This window comes from Triturus cristatus, chromosome 3_2, assembly GCF_964204655.1.
Source record: "Triturus cristatus chromosome 3_2, aTriCri1.1, whole genome shotgun sequence".
Lineage (NCBI taxonomy): Eukaryota > Metazoa > Chordata > Amphibia > Caudata > Salamandridae > Triturus > Triturus cristatus.
This window is the reverse complement of record NC_140584.1, coordinates 1217147284-1217165562: the sequence shown is the minus strand read 5'-3', so window position 1 is coordinate 1217165562 and position 18279 is coordinate 1217147284.

The following is an 18279-nucleotide window of genomic DNA, read 5'->3' as shown; positions in this document are numbered from 1 at the left end:
TTCATTTAGCCATTCAAGAGAATATACACTGGTAAAACAAGCTGCTTTACATTCTTTCAAGACTTAGCCTGAAGGCTGCTCACCATAGCTACCACTCGGATAGCTTTCATTAAATGTTGTCTTTAACCTATCATCAATAAGGGGTGGTTTGGACTGGTGCAAGGTGCCCACTATAACTAGTGGACAGCATATACCAGGCCAACTTCTCACATTGGTGTGCAGCGTGTGGGATTCCAGCTTGCTATTGTTTTACCAGATAATCTCATTTGAGTGACTAACTGAAAACCACTAAAGGTACCTAAGGTACATTCAATACAATCTTTAGAATACAGTAAGTTCTACTGAACTTAGAGTTGTGTGTCAAGGGCTTAGCACACCCTTTCTACAACTCAAGAGATTTTAGTAGGCCACACTAGAGTAGGTAGTACATACACCACACCTCACTAGTGATGTCTTCAAGACCAGTAACCAGTAGGTCCCTGCCAGAAGCCACTGGGATTCTTCCAACCAAGTATGATAATTTCCCATTCTTGGAATTGAGAGCATTATGCAGTACTAGGAGACTGAAGACAGGCAAAAGTGCAAACACCCAACGCCTCATAGAGGTACGTCTGTTGGAGGATCTCAGAAGACCTATAGGGTCTGAAGAGATAGGCAGAGTGGGTGGGGCAGCAGATAAGAAAGGGCCTAGGGGCGAAATTCCCCATGACCAGACCTCTGAAGCTGACCAGGAAAATTACAATGATCTTGACCTGGAAAACCCAGCTCCCCTAGAAGATGAGGAAGAGGACCACAATGGCCCTCGCTTTATCCCTCCTGGGAGAGTTAGTGGTGGGCCTAGAAGGTCCAGATCTCCCTCAGTGGAGTCTAACCATTCTGGTTCATTCATAGGGACCTCCATCTCTGCTCATAGGAGGGAAACCTTCCAGGAGAGGAGAGGGAGACTGCTGACGTATGAGGAAGCTCAGCTTAAAATCAGAAAGCAGCAGCTGGCTTTAGACAGGGAATCCCTAGAGCTCCTGAGAGCTAGGAAAAAGATGGGACTAGAGTCCCATGGTGGCAGCAACTTCCCTATTGTTAGGGAGAGGTCTCATGACCAAAGAAACCTAAATAAAGATTGTCCCTCCCTACCAGAGTGGGGATGACATCCACAAATGGATTACTGCACTGGAAAGGGCCTGTAAAGTACAAAGGGTCCCCCAGGAGCAGTGGTCAGCAATCTTGTTGCTCTCCTTTGCAAACAAAGGTAGAGAGAAGCACCTCAATGTTAGATAGGAGGATGCTGATGATTACTCTAGTCTGAAATGTGAATTGATTGAATGTTTGGCCTAACCACTGAACAATATAGGTCAAAGTTCAGAGATAACCAAGAGGCACAGAATCAAGACTGGGTGGACTTTGTAGATTGTGCTACTAAGGCTCTGGAAGGTTGATTACTTGGCAGCAAAGTGCATGACTTTCAAGGATTGTACAATTTAATTATGAGGGAGCCGATCCTTAATAATTGTCAAAATCAGCTGTTGCATCAGTACCTGGTGGACTCTGATCTGACCTCTCCCCAAGAAATGGGAAAGAAGGCAAACAAATGGGTCAGAACCAGGGTGAGGCAGAAGGTACAGAACCAAGGTGGTGACCAGAAGAAGCAAGATTCAAATAACTTCGACAAGGGTGGGGAGAAGGGTAAAGACCAGAAGTCTTCACAAGGTCCCCAAAAATCTTCTTCAGGGGGGAATCCCAATCTAATAAAGGAAAAGGCCAAACGAAATCATGGTGCAAGATTTGTAAGCAGAAAACCCACTGGACTAGTGATTGCACCAAGTCCAAAGACTAAACTCCAGCCACCATTGCCCCTAAGGCAACTGTTCCCTATAGTGCAGCTATAATTGGTGGTGGTAATACTCAGAATAAGGGTGTAGTAGGGTTAACCCTGGGTTCTGAGATGGACTCTGGCCTAGTCAGAGTTCCAACTCAGGCTGTCCTGATCTGTGATATAGGCATGGACATGTCCTCCTTTGTGAGTCCCAGTAACGTGGGCAAATACAGACAGCAGCCTTTGATTAATGGAAAAGAGGCTTTGGGATTCAGGGACACAGGAGCAAGTGTCACTATGGTGAAAAGAGATCTTGTGGATCCTGGGCAGATTATACTTGGTGAAATGTACCTAGTGACCAATGCTAGCAATGTCAGGACAGACCATTCATTGACAGTTGTTAATTTCTCCTGGGGTGGGGGGGGGGGGTAACTGGCCTCAAAAAGGTGTGGTAAGTGCAGACCTCTCGGTCGAATGCTTGCTTGGCAATGATCTGGAGACTTCAGCTTGGGCTGAATTGGAGCTCAGGACACATGCAGAAATTATAGCGATCCCTGCACATGTATTTGCTGTGACTAGGTCACAGGCCAAAATGTCTAACACTGGACAGGCCCTGGATTCTGGAAGAATGGACCAGGTGCCTCCCAAGAGGAGGAGCAGTAGGGTTAAGGCAGTGCCTTCCCCCTAACTCAGAAAACAGATCAGCCTCCTGAGGAAGATGATCTTGGACCTGAAGAAGGAACTGTCCCAGAGGAGCTTGATCCTGACCAGGTTGAGTTATTGGGGACAGGGGGCCCTTCCAGGGCAGATCTGAGCAAGGAGCAGCAAACCTGCCCCTCTCTTGAAACCCTCAGAAAGCCAGCTGCTGATGAGGCTGCTGGGAATGCTGGTGACACCCATAAAATCTATTGGGAAGATCGACTCGTTTTTAAGAGTGTAGAGACCCCAAGCCTGGTGCTTCCAGGAGGTTGGTAATACCTTTGAAGTTTAGGGGCTTCCTACTGACACTAGCCCATGATATTCCCCTAGCAGGACACTTGTGCCAAAACAAGACGTGGGACAGAATTGTTCCTCACTTTCATTGGCCCCACATGTCTGAAGACACTAAGGAGTTTTGTCGCTCCTGTGTAACCTGCCAAGCCAGTGGGAAGGCAGGTGGAACCAAAAGGCTCCCCTGATACCACTACCTGTGGTGGGGGTTCCCTTTGAGAGGGTTGAGATTGACATTGTTGGTCCCATGGATCCTCAGACAGCATCTGGGCACAGATTTATCCTGGTGGTGGTGGACCATGCCACTAGGTACCCAGAAGCCATTCTACTTAGGACCACTACAGCACCTATGGTGGCAAGGGCCCTCTTGGGTGTTTTCTCAAGAGTGGGTTTTCCTAAGGAGGTAGTATCTAACAGGGATGCAAACTTCATGTCAAGTTAATTGACTGCAATGTGGAAGGAGTGTGGAGTAAATTATAAATTCACCACACCCTATCACCCACAATGCAATGGTTTAGTTGAAAGATTCAACAAAACCTTAAAGGTCAAGCATCTTTCTCCTTTCTGTGTGGGTTGCTGTTGCCAAGGCTTGTTGTGTCCAATCTGGGCACCAATGCTGCAGCACTCGACATTCTTCATGGGACAGCTCGAATCCAGCTCCTGGTCATCCTTGACGCCTCCTGGTCCTCGTGGCTGAAGAGTCAAGATTCACCTTCTTCACCTGAAACACCCAACATCGGTGGGCATTCGTCTGTCGTTCCCCTGGTCACTGGCAAGTGACCCAGACTCTGTCCCCTCTGCTTTCAGGTTCTTCACATCTTCAATCCAGGCTTGTATCTCTTCGGACACTTCGCATCATCCAGTCAGCAGCACTTCTTCGCAAGCTTTAATTGAAAACGACGACACGACCCGACAGCATTTGACACCTATGCACCCGGCTTCCCTGGGTGAGGTAACTCGAGTACTCCGGTGCTCCCATGGGTGTTTACCCAAGAACTGTCTAAGTCCAAAAGGGTTTGGTCCTAGTCCATTTCTAAGTGTCCCTTATCTTTAAAAATCTAACCGCGATTTCCCCATAGAAGCTAACGGGAGCTCGCGGCTGTGTTATCACACTGACCACGGCCCTCGTGGGTCCCCTGTTTCACTACCTTGGGTGATTCTTTGGGGTCCCAGTGATTCGACAGGCTCTAGGCCTTGTGTCTAGTCAAGTCGTGGATCTTATACCACTATTTTAGTATATGGTTTGGCTCGCTCCTAGGGCCTAACGTGTATTTGTGCTACTTTATTGTAATATTTGAAGTGTGTTTTGACCTCTAGCCTCATAAAGAGACTAGTAGGGTGTGTTTAGTAATAAATACATATATTTTATATATATACCTGGTGCGGTTGTCATTTTATTTGGTCATTCAAGAGATTATAGACTGGTAAAACAAGCTGCTTTACATTCCTTCAAGACTTTGCCAGAAGGCTGCTCTCCACAGCTACCACTAGGATAGCTTTCAATAAAGGTTGTCTTTCACCTATCATCAACAAGGGGTTGTTTGGACTGGTGCAAGGTGCCCACTATAACTAGTGGACAGCGTATACCAGGCCAACTTCTCACATTGGTGTGCAGCGTGTGGGATTCCAGCTTGCTATTGTTTTACCAGATAATCTCAATTGAGTGACTAACTGAAAACCACCTAAAGGTACCTGAGGTACATATAATACAAGCTTTAGAATACAGTAAGTTCTACTGAACTTAGAGTTGTGTGTCAAGTGCTTAGCACACCCTTTCTACAACTCAAGAGAGTTTAGCAGGCCACACTAGAGTAGGTAGTGCATACACCACACCTGTCTTCAAGGCCAGGAACCAGTGGGTCCCTGCCAGAAGCCACTGGGCTTCTTCCAACCAAGTATGATAATCTGCCATTCTTGGAATTGAGAGCATTATGCAGCACTAGGAGACTGAAGACAGGCAAAAGTGCAAACACCCAACGCCTCATAGAGGCACTTCTGTTGTATGATCTCAGAAGACCTATAGGCCAACTTCTCTCAGTACAGAGAGGAAAACAGTGTCACCAGCTGGTTTTTTGTGCAGCAGAGAGGAGGACATTGTCACTGGCTGTTTTCTGTGCAGCAGAGAGGAGGACAGTGTCACTGGCTGTTATCTGTGCAACGCAGAGAGGAGGAAAGAGGAGGACAGTGTTACCGGGTCGTTTCTGTTCAGCACAGCGAGGAGGAAAGTGGAATCAGATGGTTTCAGTGCAGCACGGAAAGGAGGACAGTGTCACCGGCTGGTGTGTGTGCAGCGCAGAGAGGAGGTGTCTGTGCAGTCCACAGGGGAGGACAGTGTCACTGACAGTGTCATTGTACATTATTGGAAGGAGGACAGAGTCATCAGATGGTTTCTGTGAAGTGAAGAGAGGACGAGAGTACCACTGACTGATGTCAGTGCACAAAGGAGGACAGTGTCACCGGATTGTTTTTGTGCAGCACAGAGAGGAGGACCACCTCGCGGGCTGGTTTCTGTGCAGCGCAGAGATGTAGACGGTGTCACCAACTGATTTCTGTGCAGCACAGAGAGGGGGAACATTGTCACTCGCTGGTTTCTGTGCAGCTCCCAGCGCCTCATCACACACTGTGTCGCTCAAGGCGCACAGGTACAGCCCTGAATCCCCCACTTCACTGCTCTCCTTCCGCAGGTGAACGGACTTCATCGTCTTATTGTGGGGGGCACTGAAGCCCCTCTGCTCCCTCACCCCGAGGTCCTGCAGCAGCAGTCGGGGGGCTTCACCCGGGGGCTGGAAGTACCAGAAGAGATAGGGGTACCCCGAAGCTTCATAGGTGCAGTTTATGAAAAGGGGGCTCCCCTCCGACACCGGCAGCTTCTCCGGGGACTGAGACACCGACTGTGCCCCACTTTTACCTGAAACAAAGAGTTAAAAGTGTAAAAACAGAGCAGGACGTATTTATGCATTAATGCCCGGGATGTTATCCGGGAGACAAAGACAGAAAGAACAAAACAAAGATAAAACCTTTCAACACATTATTCATTTAGAGACTCAAAGGATCCTTGAATGGTTGTCAATATTCATGGTTTTTAATTGTCATCTGAGGTCCAAAGGGATACTTATTTGCATCTCCATTTGTATATTTAAATTAGTAATACTTTTGTAAAACAACAAACATCACATGGTGGCTGCAGATTACAAATGAAATGTAATTTAGCGCCATAAATCCGTTCATTTAAACCACCTGAGACTGTTTAAAATCTGACTCTATGGCAGACAGATTATCCCACCAAAGTATTTATAATAATGCGCGGGCTCCTGCTCTCTGCACAGATGAGCACACAGGGATCTGCCAGGGCATCCCTGCAGCAGGCGCATTATCCCACCAGTCTATGTAGAAACATCAGAGAACTCTTATTTTCAGCTGCAGATGGACTCACAGCAGGGGTGCAGGATAAGAGGTAAAATATACACAATAGAGCATGTTACACACAATAGAATATGTTACAAACCTGATGTCCCATGTAAAATAAATACAATAGAACATGTTACACACCTGGCGTCCCATGTAAAATGAACACAATTGAACATGTTACACAGAATAGAGCATGGTACATACAAATGAACATGTTACACCCTGGTGTCAAAGGTAACATTAGCACAACAGAATATGTTACACACCTGACATTCCATGTATAATAAACACAATAGAGCATATTACACAGAATAGAACATGTTATGGAAAGCAGTGAAGAATAGCAGGTAAACTAAACACATTAGAACATGTTACCCACAATAGAACATGGTACATGCCTTACATCCCCATGTAAAATAAACACAATAGAATATGTTTCACACCTGACATCTCAGGTACAAAAAACACAATAGAACATGTTATACTCAACAGAACATGATTACATACCTGACTTTACATGTAAAATAAATGCAACAGAACATGTTACACACAATAGAGCATGTTACACACACTAGCACCTGTTACACACCTGTCACCAGGCGCAGGGGGGGCATGTTGCACACAATAGAACATGTTACACACACTAGAACATGTTACACACCTGTCACCAAGAGCAGGAGGGCCATGTACTGCAGAGGAGAAGACATCTCTGCAGGACTGAGCTGAGATCACAACTGGTGCATCCGCGGCCTGTGCTGAGGCTGAGTGAGCTCAGCCCCTCCCAGGCATGATGCCCAGGGGTGCCAGCTGCTGACTTCCTGCTGACATCGTAACCGCAAGAGGAGGTGTAATGTGCTGTTCATCATCCACAGGCTGATAAAAATGGAACACTTATAAACATGTTTTAACGTCCCATACCTATGCTCTTAGCTGATGCACCTGCTCTAAGCCTCAGCACAAGCGCCAAGAAGCTGTTGCAGCGCTATCTGCGCCGCTAACAAAAGGAGTAACGTGGAAGTAACAGTGTGAGTCGCTCATGAAGCTAATGGAGGACAACAGGACAGGGCGTGGTAAGACAGAATGTTCCTAAGTCACTGACAGCTTGTGTTACTGTCACTAAAGTAAAAGGGCACTCCTTTCATCAACCGCAGATGGATGAAAGGCTGAGTAACCCCATCCATTTCTAATGTGTGACCTGAAGGTGAAAGGCAGGAGTCACACTAGCATACTGTCTCAGTTGTGCACTACCTCAGCACTCACTGACACACTGCCCTACATTCACACTACCATACCTCTCCTTAGTTCATTACCCTACTTACACACTAGTTTACCGCTCACTGACACACCATAGGGCTGATTCACAACGGTTAAGTTTCACTTTTGTGTAAGTTTACTTCGTTTTGGTATTCACAATGGTAAACTTAGACCAAAAGTCCAACTTTACTCCTTTTTGGTATTCACAAAGAGAAACTTACACTTTTGAGCAAACTTACCACTTTTCGGTATTCAAAAAAGTCTAAGGGCCCGATTCACAAAGTTAAACTGAGACGAAAGTCTAACTTTATGATTTCCGGTATTCACAAAGGGCATTAGTGAAGCAAGAGTATTGTCTCCGTTTAACGTATGTTTTGGTAATAAGCTTAACTGAGACCAAATGTCCTGAGTCTTAGTCAAACTTGAGACTAAAACTTAAGTTTAACTAAGACAGAAGTCTAACATTACTTCTCGTAAATGCCCTTTGTGAATATTGAAAGTCGTAAAGTTAGACTTTTGTCTCAGTTTTTCTTTGTAAATCGAGCAATCATTTTATTATTTTTAGGTATTCACGAAGGTAAACGTAGATCAAAAGTCAAACTTTACTACTTTTCATTCACCTATCCGACACCATTCTCCAACTTGAGAAAACATTTCTCATCTTTTTTCTCTGCAAAAGGGAGTAAAATCATCGAAAGTCGAGTCTTACACATATGACTAGGATGGAACAGAAACAACCCTGCCAGGTCGGCAACCAAACTGCTCTTAGCACAGAGACACTTGAGGAAATATGAATTTTTATGGTCAATTGTGTCCCCTATCTTAGACCCCAACGGCTCCATGTACATGCTACAAGTACATGTATGTTCCCTCCACTTCAAGCTATGAAGACGCAAATACAATGGTGTCCAACGTCAACATGTCCTCTTTCAGATCTGCCATGAATGGGTAGAATGGGTAGAATATTCCGTTCCTAAGTATGCCTTGCCACTGTCTTTATATGGTATACTAGTACATGCCCTCATGCACGCCTATTGTAACGCCTTTTCATTACGTATGTGTATTCTTATCTCTCTTCTCAGCTGTAACGCCTTCTGCATATGTCTTCACTGTAATGCATTTACTATAAATATGACAACCTGTCAATAAAGTATTGCTTCTATCCCTTCCCGAACCTTCGTGGTGACGGAATACGATTGCCTGGTTCGAACCAATTCCTTTGTAAGGAATAAACCCATTTTAAAACCTCAAATACCACGGATTCTGCCTCTTATTTTTACTGAGTTATTCTTATTTAATTTTACCGCATAAATTAAGTCTAGGTAATTAAATTTACCACATAATTGGCGCCCGAACAGGGACACCTCTCACACCCCACGCGCCGGAGGTGCGTTGCAGACCCGGTCTCCTGCCACAGCCGGACGGACAACTACGCGTACCCGCAGGATTTCCTGTATCTCCCTCAGGCCAACGGGGGTGACTGAGGCTGCGATCAACACCCAGACGAGGCGGTGAGGAGTGCGGAGGATCCCGACCAGAGCCTAGCTGAGAGAGCAAGATCCGAGGTATATAGAGGCCCACCAGATTCCGAAGTTCCGAAGTATCTAAGCCACGAGTCGAGTCCAGTCCAGTTTGGTCTAGTCAAGTCCAGACTTCCGAGGCCTTCTGTTCCGTTCCGTGCTTCCCGGTGAGTACCGTTGCTGGGGACGCATCTAGACGTGCACATTGGTTTGTGCCGGTCAAGACGGGTTTGGGTACACAGACCTGGTCTGCACTGTTTCAGCAGTGTATCTGTGCTGTTTAGCAGTACATCTAGTATTATGCAGTTGACTAGTTGTATTCTAATTATTATTGTTCGTTCTAAAATGTTTTAAATATGTTTTAAATGTCGTGGTATGAGTGATTGTTCGATCTTCATTACTGTGTTTATTGTATTAATTGTGTTCAAGTCCGAGTAAGAACCAAGTAGCAAGGTTCAAGATGCCGTTATTCTCGAAATTAAGACAGATAAAAACTAGAAAAGGGATACTCGAGGAAGCTGTTCCCATTCCACCTAGGGACACTTTAGGGTACTTTATGTATCATAAGCATGGCCTAGATGCCGTATTATATCTCGAATTGTGGGTAGACTACACCAAGGATTTAGCAGAGAATCAGAGATGGCCCACTACTGGGACATGGGATGCAGATTGCATCATGAGAGTAGAAGAAGCATTATGGAAAAAGAAAGCCAGACAGTCACAGAAAGATGCCATTGAATTATGGCGTAAAGAATCGCATAGACGCATAGAGAAAGCGCTCAGAAAAGAAGAGAAAAGTAGGGAGGATTCAGAAAAAGCCCGAGAAAATATATTAATTGAGGAAGGTATCCGAGCAAAAGCCGAACAAGTAGACAGACAACGAAACACTCTTATGAATGGTATGTATCCTCTTCTGGCCGAGGGCTTACCTAAGGCCACCCTGGAAGTACCGAAAGATCTGCCACCTCCATTGCTTCCGACTAAAGTGCACCCCAAGACTGCAAAGGACATTTTCCTTTCTTCTTATTTAGACGATATAGCCCCCGAATATGTTAATGCTCCGCCGCCACGTACACCACCTGTAAATGGTGCTCGACCCCGAGAAAATCTGTCCCCGCTTCTGCAGCAGCATACTCCTCCGTCCGTCCAAAACCTTCCGCCCGTTGCTCCACTTCTTCCTTCATCTATTCTTCCTACCTTACACCCAACGAATCCTTTTGGACCTAGCACCTCAGGAGGTGCGACAGGAAGTTTTCATACGCCGCCATCAGTGCGTCGATTGACTTATAGGGATCTAGCGCACCAACGTACACCTCAAACAGCGAATTATGACATACTTAAAGAGCCTCTTACAGATTGTAGATATGATCCAGTACCAGGTAAAGACGACAGAATGATGCTATCATCAGTACGTCTACGACGAGTTGCGAACTATTTAATGATATTACCAGGAATGATTGAACATCTAGACAAAATATATCGCTTTGTCCAAACAGGGCAAGGTTCTGAAAGTATTGGCGAGGCCATGGCATACCAGAAAGTGGACACGCAGAAACTGCTGTTACGCTTCTTCATAAACTGCCTGATAAGACACAGAGATAGGCCAGGTGTAGACGCGGAAGAAATGAGAGCCCTTAACAAATGGGGCCAGAATATAGCAGACGGAAAACATGATAAACAGAATAGTATAGAAAGTATGTACAGAAGGATTAGGAAAAAGGTAGAACAAATATGTGAAAGAGAACAGCCTGAAAGAGAAACAGATGCAGATAAAACCGAGTCCTCAGGGGATGAGGAACAACTAGAAATGACAACATGACAATTACAATTACCAGCTAGAGAAATGATAGCTTATGTAGGAAAAGGAAGATCCTTCAATACTCCAATACGTCTGATACGTCCAGAAAGTAAGAGAATGTTTCAAGCAGCTATGTCAAACCCAAGGACCCCTGAACATTTGTTTCAGGCTACTGATAAAATACTTCAAGAACGAATGGGGTACCATGTACTCGATTCTATGGATGAACAAGAATTAGCCAGGTCAGCAGTACAATGGGCTGACAGTTCTGATAAATATAGTGATGACGCGCTAGTACATACGTTTTTGAATCTCTCACCAGACGAACAGCGCTTAGCTGGTATATACATGATACAACATCTCCTTATATTATATAAAGGCCAACACTCCGATCCTGGTCCCCTACCTGATATACTGATAGAACTACTCATGAATAAATGGAGAGGTCTAGGTACCGATCTAATTAAAGTAATTCTAGAATATCGACACAGATATAGTGCCTTTTTGTGTCCAGAACATGATCCAGCTCCCTCCATGGAAAGAAAAACGTATTACATAGACAGACAGAATCCCTTACGCGAAGTACACCCAGTTAGAAATGATGATAATACTTTTAGACGCGTGTTTGTGTACACGCCTATAACTAAAATAGAACTATTGGAAATGAAAAAATTAGTGCCCAGCCATGACAGAGATCCAGCAGGTTTTCACCGTGAAATAAAAGACATGTTACTCATGGGTGATTATACCTATCCGGACATTATGAAAATATTGAAAGTATTATTGCCTGCCGGTATTTACGAGAAACTCAAAGAAAAAGAGTGGGAGGTGGGAGAACAAAAGATTGATTGGACAGCATTAGAAAACGAAGAAAATGCCCGAACTGCAGGCGTAGGGCTTGGAGACAAAACTAAAGCATTACCAGGATTATTAGTACAAGTATTGCCACGTTTATTAACTACGAAAAAGGAAGACTGGGGAGCAATCTCAGCTTGCAAACAGAAACCCGATGAAGACACTAGTGATTTTTATTCCCGATTTGAAAAATGTTTTGGTATTAATAGCGGCCTGAAAGCAAGTAGCGATTCATATCCACATCTTTTTGTAACGAAACTAGTCGAAAATTCCTTGCCTCGGGTTAAGAACAGAGTATTGAAAGTAGAGAGCTCTTGGCAAGCTAATACCCCATCACAAATGTTACAAATGTTACAGTACCACCAGAATAGAATTAGAGAAGAACAAGAACACGAACAGAGACGTATGAAAGACACGAAAATGAAAATGCTCGTCGCCCAGTCAGTTCCGGCTGACAGTCATAAAAAGGGTGTAACACAGTCCAGTAATTCAGCGGTTCCTGTTAAAGGGACATGCAACTATTGTAAACAGCCAGGTCATTATATAAACGATTGTGCAGTTCTGAAACATAATATCTCTACGGGTAAAACCAAGGAGAGATCACGTCCGCCTAGACAGGATCAGATCCAACAACAAGTGCCTCAGAATGTACAGCCTATGCAAGCTGCACAACAGACCGTAGCGGTACCACAGTCACAGCCTATTGCCGCAACGCAAAACACCACACAACAGATGTACCAGTATGCACAAAATGACTATCCAGATTATCAGCGATACACATGAAATAGCCTAGAGAGGGAAGTTGGCTTACCCCTTATTGAGGTTCCCGTAGATCAAGAGGGTCCTTATGTACAGAGTCAAGTATTAGGGAAAGACAGAAAGTTTTTAATTGATACAGGGGCAAGCAGAACAACTATAAGTCACGACGAGGTTCCAGGGGCACCCCTCTCAGGCTCACAAAATGTTTCCCTTGGATTTTCAGGACAACCTATTGTTAATGAAGTATCGCAACCTCTGCCTCTTACAGTTGGTCCATTAACACGGACTACAGATCTATTGCTTACAAAATCATGCCCAGAAAACTTGTTAGGTATAAAGACACTGAAAGCTCTAGGAGCTGTAATATGTTGTTCCCCGGAGGGGGTACGACTATTTTTGCGTGACTTTAAAGGTCACTATGTATTTAGAGACATGGATCACAGGTTACAGAATGTCCCTGCACATTTATGGGCACAAGGCCCTACTGATGTAGGTTGTATGCACATTACACCATATCGAGTCACACTCAAAGTAGGAGTGGTATTACCACGAATTCGACAATACAAGTTACCCCCAGATGGTGTAGTGGCTTTGCTGCAAATCATTGACGAGCTCATTGCACAAGGAGTGGTTGTGGAAACCGACTCCAATGTATGTAATTCTCCTATAATTCCGGTTCTTAAACGAACTGATCCAAAAGCACCACCAGTTTATCGATTAATTATTGATCTGCGCGAATTGAATAAATGCATTGTACCACAATATCCCGTGGTTCCAGATATCTCTTCATTATTGACAGCTATTGATTCAGAAGCAACGTTCTTTACTGTAATTGACCTCAAGAACGCCTTCTTTAGCGTCCCAATCGATCCGGAAAGCCAATATTTGTTCGGATTTAGTTTAAATGGACGAAGCTTTAAATTCGCACGCGCACCTCAAGGATTCACAGAAAGCCCCAGCATCTACAGCCAAGCACTGAAAAGACAACTTGACAGTATCCACATGCCTGTTAACACTGCACTGCTTCAGTATGTCGATGATCTGCTGATCACTGCCCGAAGCGAACCCGAATGTGAAAAAGCATCACTGACGGTTTTACATTTTCTGGCCGACAAGGGGCACAAGGTGTCCCCTTCGAAGCTGCAATTCTGTGTTCAGCAAGTTGTGTACCTTGGGCACTTGCTGTCCAAGGGGGGAAGACAGCTCACACCTGATCGCATCCAGATAATTGTAAACATGCCACCACCCAAGACACAAAAGGAGGTGCGGGCCTTCATAGGTCTCACTTCGTACTGTAGACAATGGATTCCCCAGTATGCATTTTTAGTAAAGCCACTCATTCAGTTGACAACCCAGGAGGCAGCGACTTCGACTGTCCTCCCGTGGACTCAGACAAAATAGCAGCAGAGATCTGTTGCATTCCAAACGCACTGCATAAAAAGGAGAAATTCCAACCTTTGTAAATTCAGCATTTTTATTCCTTGTTTTCTTCATAATCCATCTTTGTGGCTTAACACAGTTTTTTAACAACAATGCTATTCAAAGGACCCCGTTTGCTTCTCATGAGGCAATTGTGCCCATCCAGGCCTCTTATTGCTCCACGTAGGGCCATGTACTTCACAAAAAACAGCTTGAGAACTTAAATCCAATGCATTTCGGGCCTTGAAGATGCCCTTCGTCAGGGAAAGCTGTATAAGTCTAGAAATCAGAAAGAACCCCTGTTAGTCTAACAAACTTCAATGAATGAGTGAATTATAATTACATGTATTCTATTTATATCAATTTATAATGCCTAGCAAATGCCCTTCATCAACGGAAAAAATTGCCATGTATGCGTAGTTATGAAGTTTGCACCACACAGAAACCTCCCCCACTCCAACCTCGATTGTAAAACCTGCCATATTAACCGCGTGGTTAAGCAAACATTCACCCTGCCTAATGTTCCCTGAGTGAACCCTTTTTTTTCTTTCCGGTGCTCTTAACTATAGGAAAATAAGAGTTGAAAAATAATTCTATCATGACGCTGCCCTCCACCCCGAGTTAAACCCATTTACCAGTTAATCTGTTGAAACTGATCGTGACTGCTCGCAACTCGCTCATCTCTCTCTCTGCCAAGACGGCTAGCAGTTAAATGTTCTTCACCTGCGTTTGTAATTTAACCTCTCTTTCTGAGCTGAATTGAACCAATCACGATGGGTTGCCACAATTCACTTAAACTATATGCAGTCTTGTGTCGTAAAAAAATGCTTGGAATACTAAACCAACATCCTAGTAAACTGAAACAACTACATGTCCCATCTACCATTGCTCTCAAACTATTCCAAAAATAAATAAAAGGAGATTTCGACCTCCCACATCCCGTGTCAAATTATAGAAATTCAATAATGCTCTACTGACATAAAAAACTATAATAGAAAAAGGCACTTGAATAGGGTTAAATACATTAATCTAAACAGATTAAACAATGAACAATAATTTCATTCATCTTGAGGTAACATGTCCGAATTAAGACCAATGGTCACTTTGTTAGTTCATGGCTGTCTATGCCACCATTCCACGGGTCGGATATGACTTCTGGTTTGTGAGTTAAGGTAGCATTGTCTCCGGAGTTGTAGCGCGAACAAAAGAGTCATTTTAGTGCGGGTGCAATACTGCTGGTGAGGCAGAAAATTCATTGTTAAATGCTCATAGAGATGCAGTTGCACACCTTCCTTTATCAACTTCCTCATAGTAATCCATTTAGACAAGTTTGCGTGCAGATTGGAGACGTGCCTCGCCTCGTGGCACGTGAATAATGATATCAGACAAAATAGCAGCAGAGATCTGTTGCATTCCAAACGCACTGCATAAAAAGGAGAAATTCCAACCTTTGTAAATTCAGCATTTTTATTCCTTGTTTTCTTCATAATCCATCTTTGTGGCTTAACACAGTTTTTTAACAACAATGCTATTCAAAGGACCCCGTTTGCTTCTCATGAGGCAATTGTGCCCATCCAGGCCTCTTATTGCTCCACGTAGGGCCATGTACTTCACAAAAAACAGCTTGAGAACTTAAATCCAATGCATTTCGGGCCTTGAAGATGCCCTTCGTCAGGGAAAGCTGTATAAGTCTAGAAATCAGAAAGAACCCCTGTTAGTCTAACAAACTTCAATGAATGAGTGAATTATAATTACATGTATTCTATTTATATCAATTTATAATGCCTAGCAAATGCCCTTCATCAACGTAAAAAATTGCCATGTATGCGTAGTTATGAAGTTTGCACCACACAGAAACCTCCCCCACTCCAACCTCGATTGTAAAACCTGCCATATTAACCGCGTGGTTAAGCAAACATTCACCCTGCCTAATGTTCCCTGAGTGAACCCTTTTTTTTCTTTCCGGTGCTCTTAACTATAGGAAAATAAGAGTTGAAAAATAATTCTATCATGACGCTGCCCTCCACCCCGAGTTAAACCCATTTACCAGTTAATCTGTTGAAACTGATCGTGACTGCTCGCAACTCGCTCATCTCTCTCTCTGCCAAGACGGCTAGCAGTTAAATGTTCTTCACCTGCGTTTGTAATTTAACCTCTCTTTCTGAGCTGAATTGAACCAATCACGATGGGTTGCCACAATTCACTTAAACTATATGCAGTCTTGTGTCGTAAAAAAATGCTTGGAATACTAAACCAACATCCTAGTAAACTGAAACAACTACATGTCCCATCTACCATTGCTCTCAAACTATTCCAAAAATAAATAAAAGGAGATTTCGACCTCCCACATCCCGTGTCAAATTATAGAAATTCAATAATGCTCTACTGACATAAAAAACTATAATAGAAAAAGGCACTTGAATAGGGTTAAATACATTAATCTAAACAGATTAAACAATGAACAATAATTTCATTCATCTTGAGGTAACATGTCCGAATTAAGACCAATGGTCACTTTGTTAGTTCATGGCTGTCTATGCCACCATTCCACGGGTCGGATATGACTTCTGGTTTGTGAGTTAAGGTAGCATTGTCTCCGGAGTTGTAGCGCGAACAAAAGAGTCATTTTAGTGCGGGTGCAATACTGCTGGTGAGGCAGAAAATTCATTGTTAAATGCTCATAGAGATGCAGTTGCACACCTTCCTTTATCAACTTCCTCATAGTAATCCATTTAGACAAGTTTGCGTGCAGATTGGAGACGTGCCTCGCCTCGTGGCACGTGAATAATGATATCAGACAAAATAGCAGCAGAGATCTGTTGCATTCCAAACGCACTGCATAAAAAGGAGAAATTCCAACCTTTGTAAATTCAGCATTTTTATTCCTTGTTTTCTTCATAATCCATCTTTGTGGCTTAACACAGTTTTTTAACAACAATGCTATTCAAAGGACCCCGTTTGCTTCTCATGAGGCAATTGTGCCCATCCAGGCCTCTTATTGCTCCACGTAGGGCCATGTACTTCACAAAAAACAGCTTGAGAACTTAAATCCAATGCATTTCGGGCCTTGAAGATGCCCTTCGTCAGGGAAAGCTGTATAAGTCTAGAAATCAGAAAGAACCCCTGTTAGTCTAACAAACTTCAATGAATGAGTGAATTATAATTACATGTATTCTATTTATATCAATTTATAATGCCTAGCAAATGCCCTTCATCAACGTAAAAAATTGCCATGTATGCGTAGTTATGAAGTTTGCACCACACAGAAACCTCCCCCACTCCAACCTCGATTGTAAAACCTGCCATATTAACCGCGTGGTTAAGCAAACATTCACCCTGCCTAATGTTCCCTGAGTGAACCCTTTTTTTTCTTTCCGGTGCTCTTAACTATAGGAAAATAAGAGTTGAAAAATAATTCTATCATGACGCTGCCCTCCACCCCGAGTTAAACCCAATTACCAGTTAATCTGTTGAAACTGATCGTGACTGCTCGCAACTCGCTCATCTCTCTCTCTGCCAAGACGGCTAGCAGTTAAATGTTCTTCACCTGCGTTTGTAATTTAACCTCTCTTTCTGAGCTGAATTGAACCAATCACGATGGGTTGCCACAATTCACTTAAACTATATGCAGTCTTGTGTCGTAAAAAACATGCTTGGAATACTAAACCAACATCCTAGTAAACTGAAACAACTACATGTCCCATCTACCATTGCTCTCAAACTATTCCAAAAATAAATAAAAGGAGATTTCGACCTCCCACATCCCGTGTCAAATTATAGAAATTCAATAATGCTCTACTGACATAAAAAACTATAATAGAAAAAGGCACTTGAATAGGGTTAAATACATTAATCTAAACAGATTAAACAATGAACAATAATTTCATTCATCTTGAGGTAACATGTCCGAATTAAGACCAATGGTCACTTTGTTAGTTCATGGCTGTCTATGCCACCATTCCACGGGTCGGATATGACTTCTGGTTTGTGAGTTAAGGTAGCATTGTCTCCGGAGTTGTAGCGCGAACAAAAGAGTCATTTTAGTGCGGGTGCAATACTGCTGGTGAGGCAGAAAATTCATTGTTAAATGCTCATAGAGATGCAGTTGCACACCTTCCTTTATCAACTTCCTCATAGTAATCCATTTAGACAAGTTTGCGTGCAGATTGGAGACGTGCCTCGCCTCGTGGCACGTGAATAATGATATCAGACAAAATAGCAGCAGAGATCTGTTGCATTCCAAACGCACTGCATAAAAAGGAGAAATTCCAACCTTTGTAAATTCAGCATTTTTATTCCTTGTTTTCTTCATAATCCATCTTTGTGGCTTAACACAGTTTTTTAACAACAATGCTATTCAAAGGACCCCGTTTGCTTCTCATGAGGCAATTGTGCCCATCCAGGCCTCTTATTGCTCCACGTAGGGCCATGTACTTCACAAAAAACAGCTTGAGAACTTAAATCCA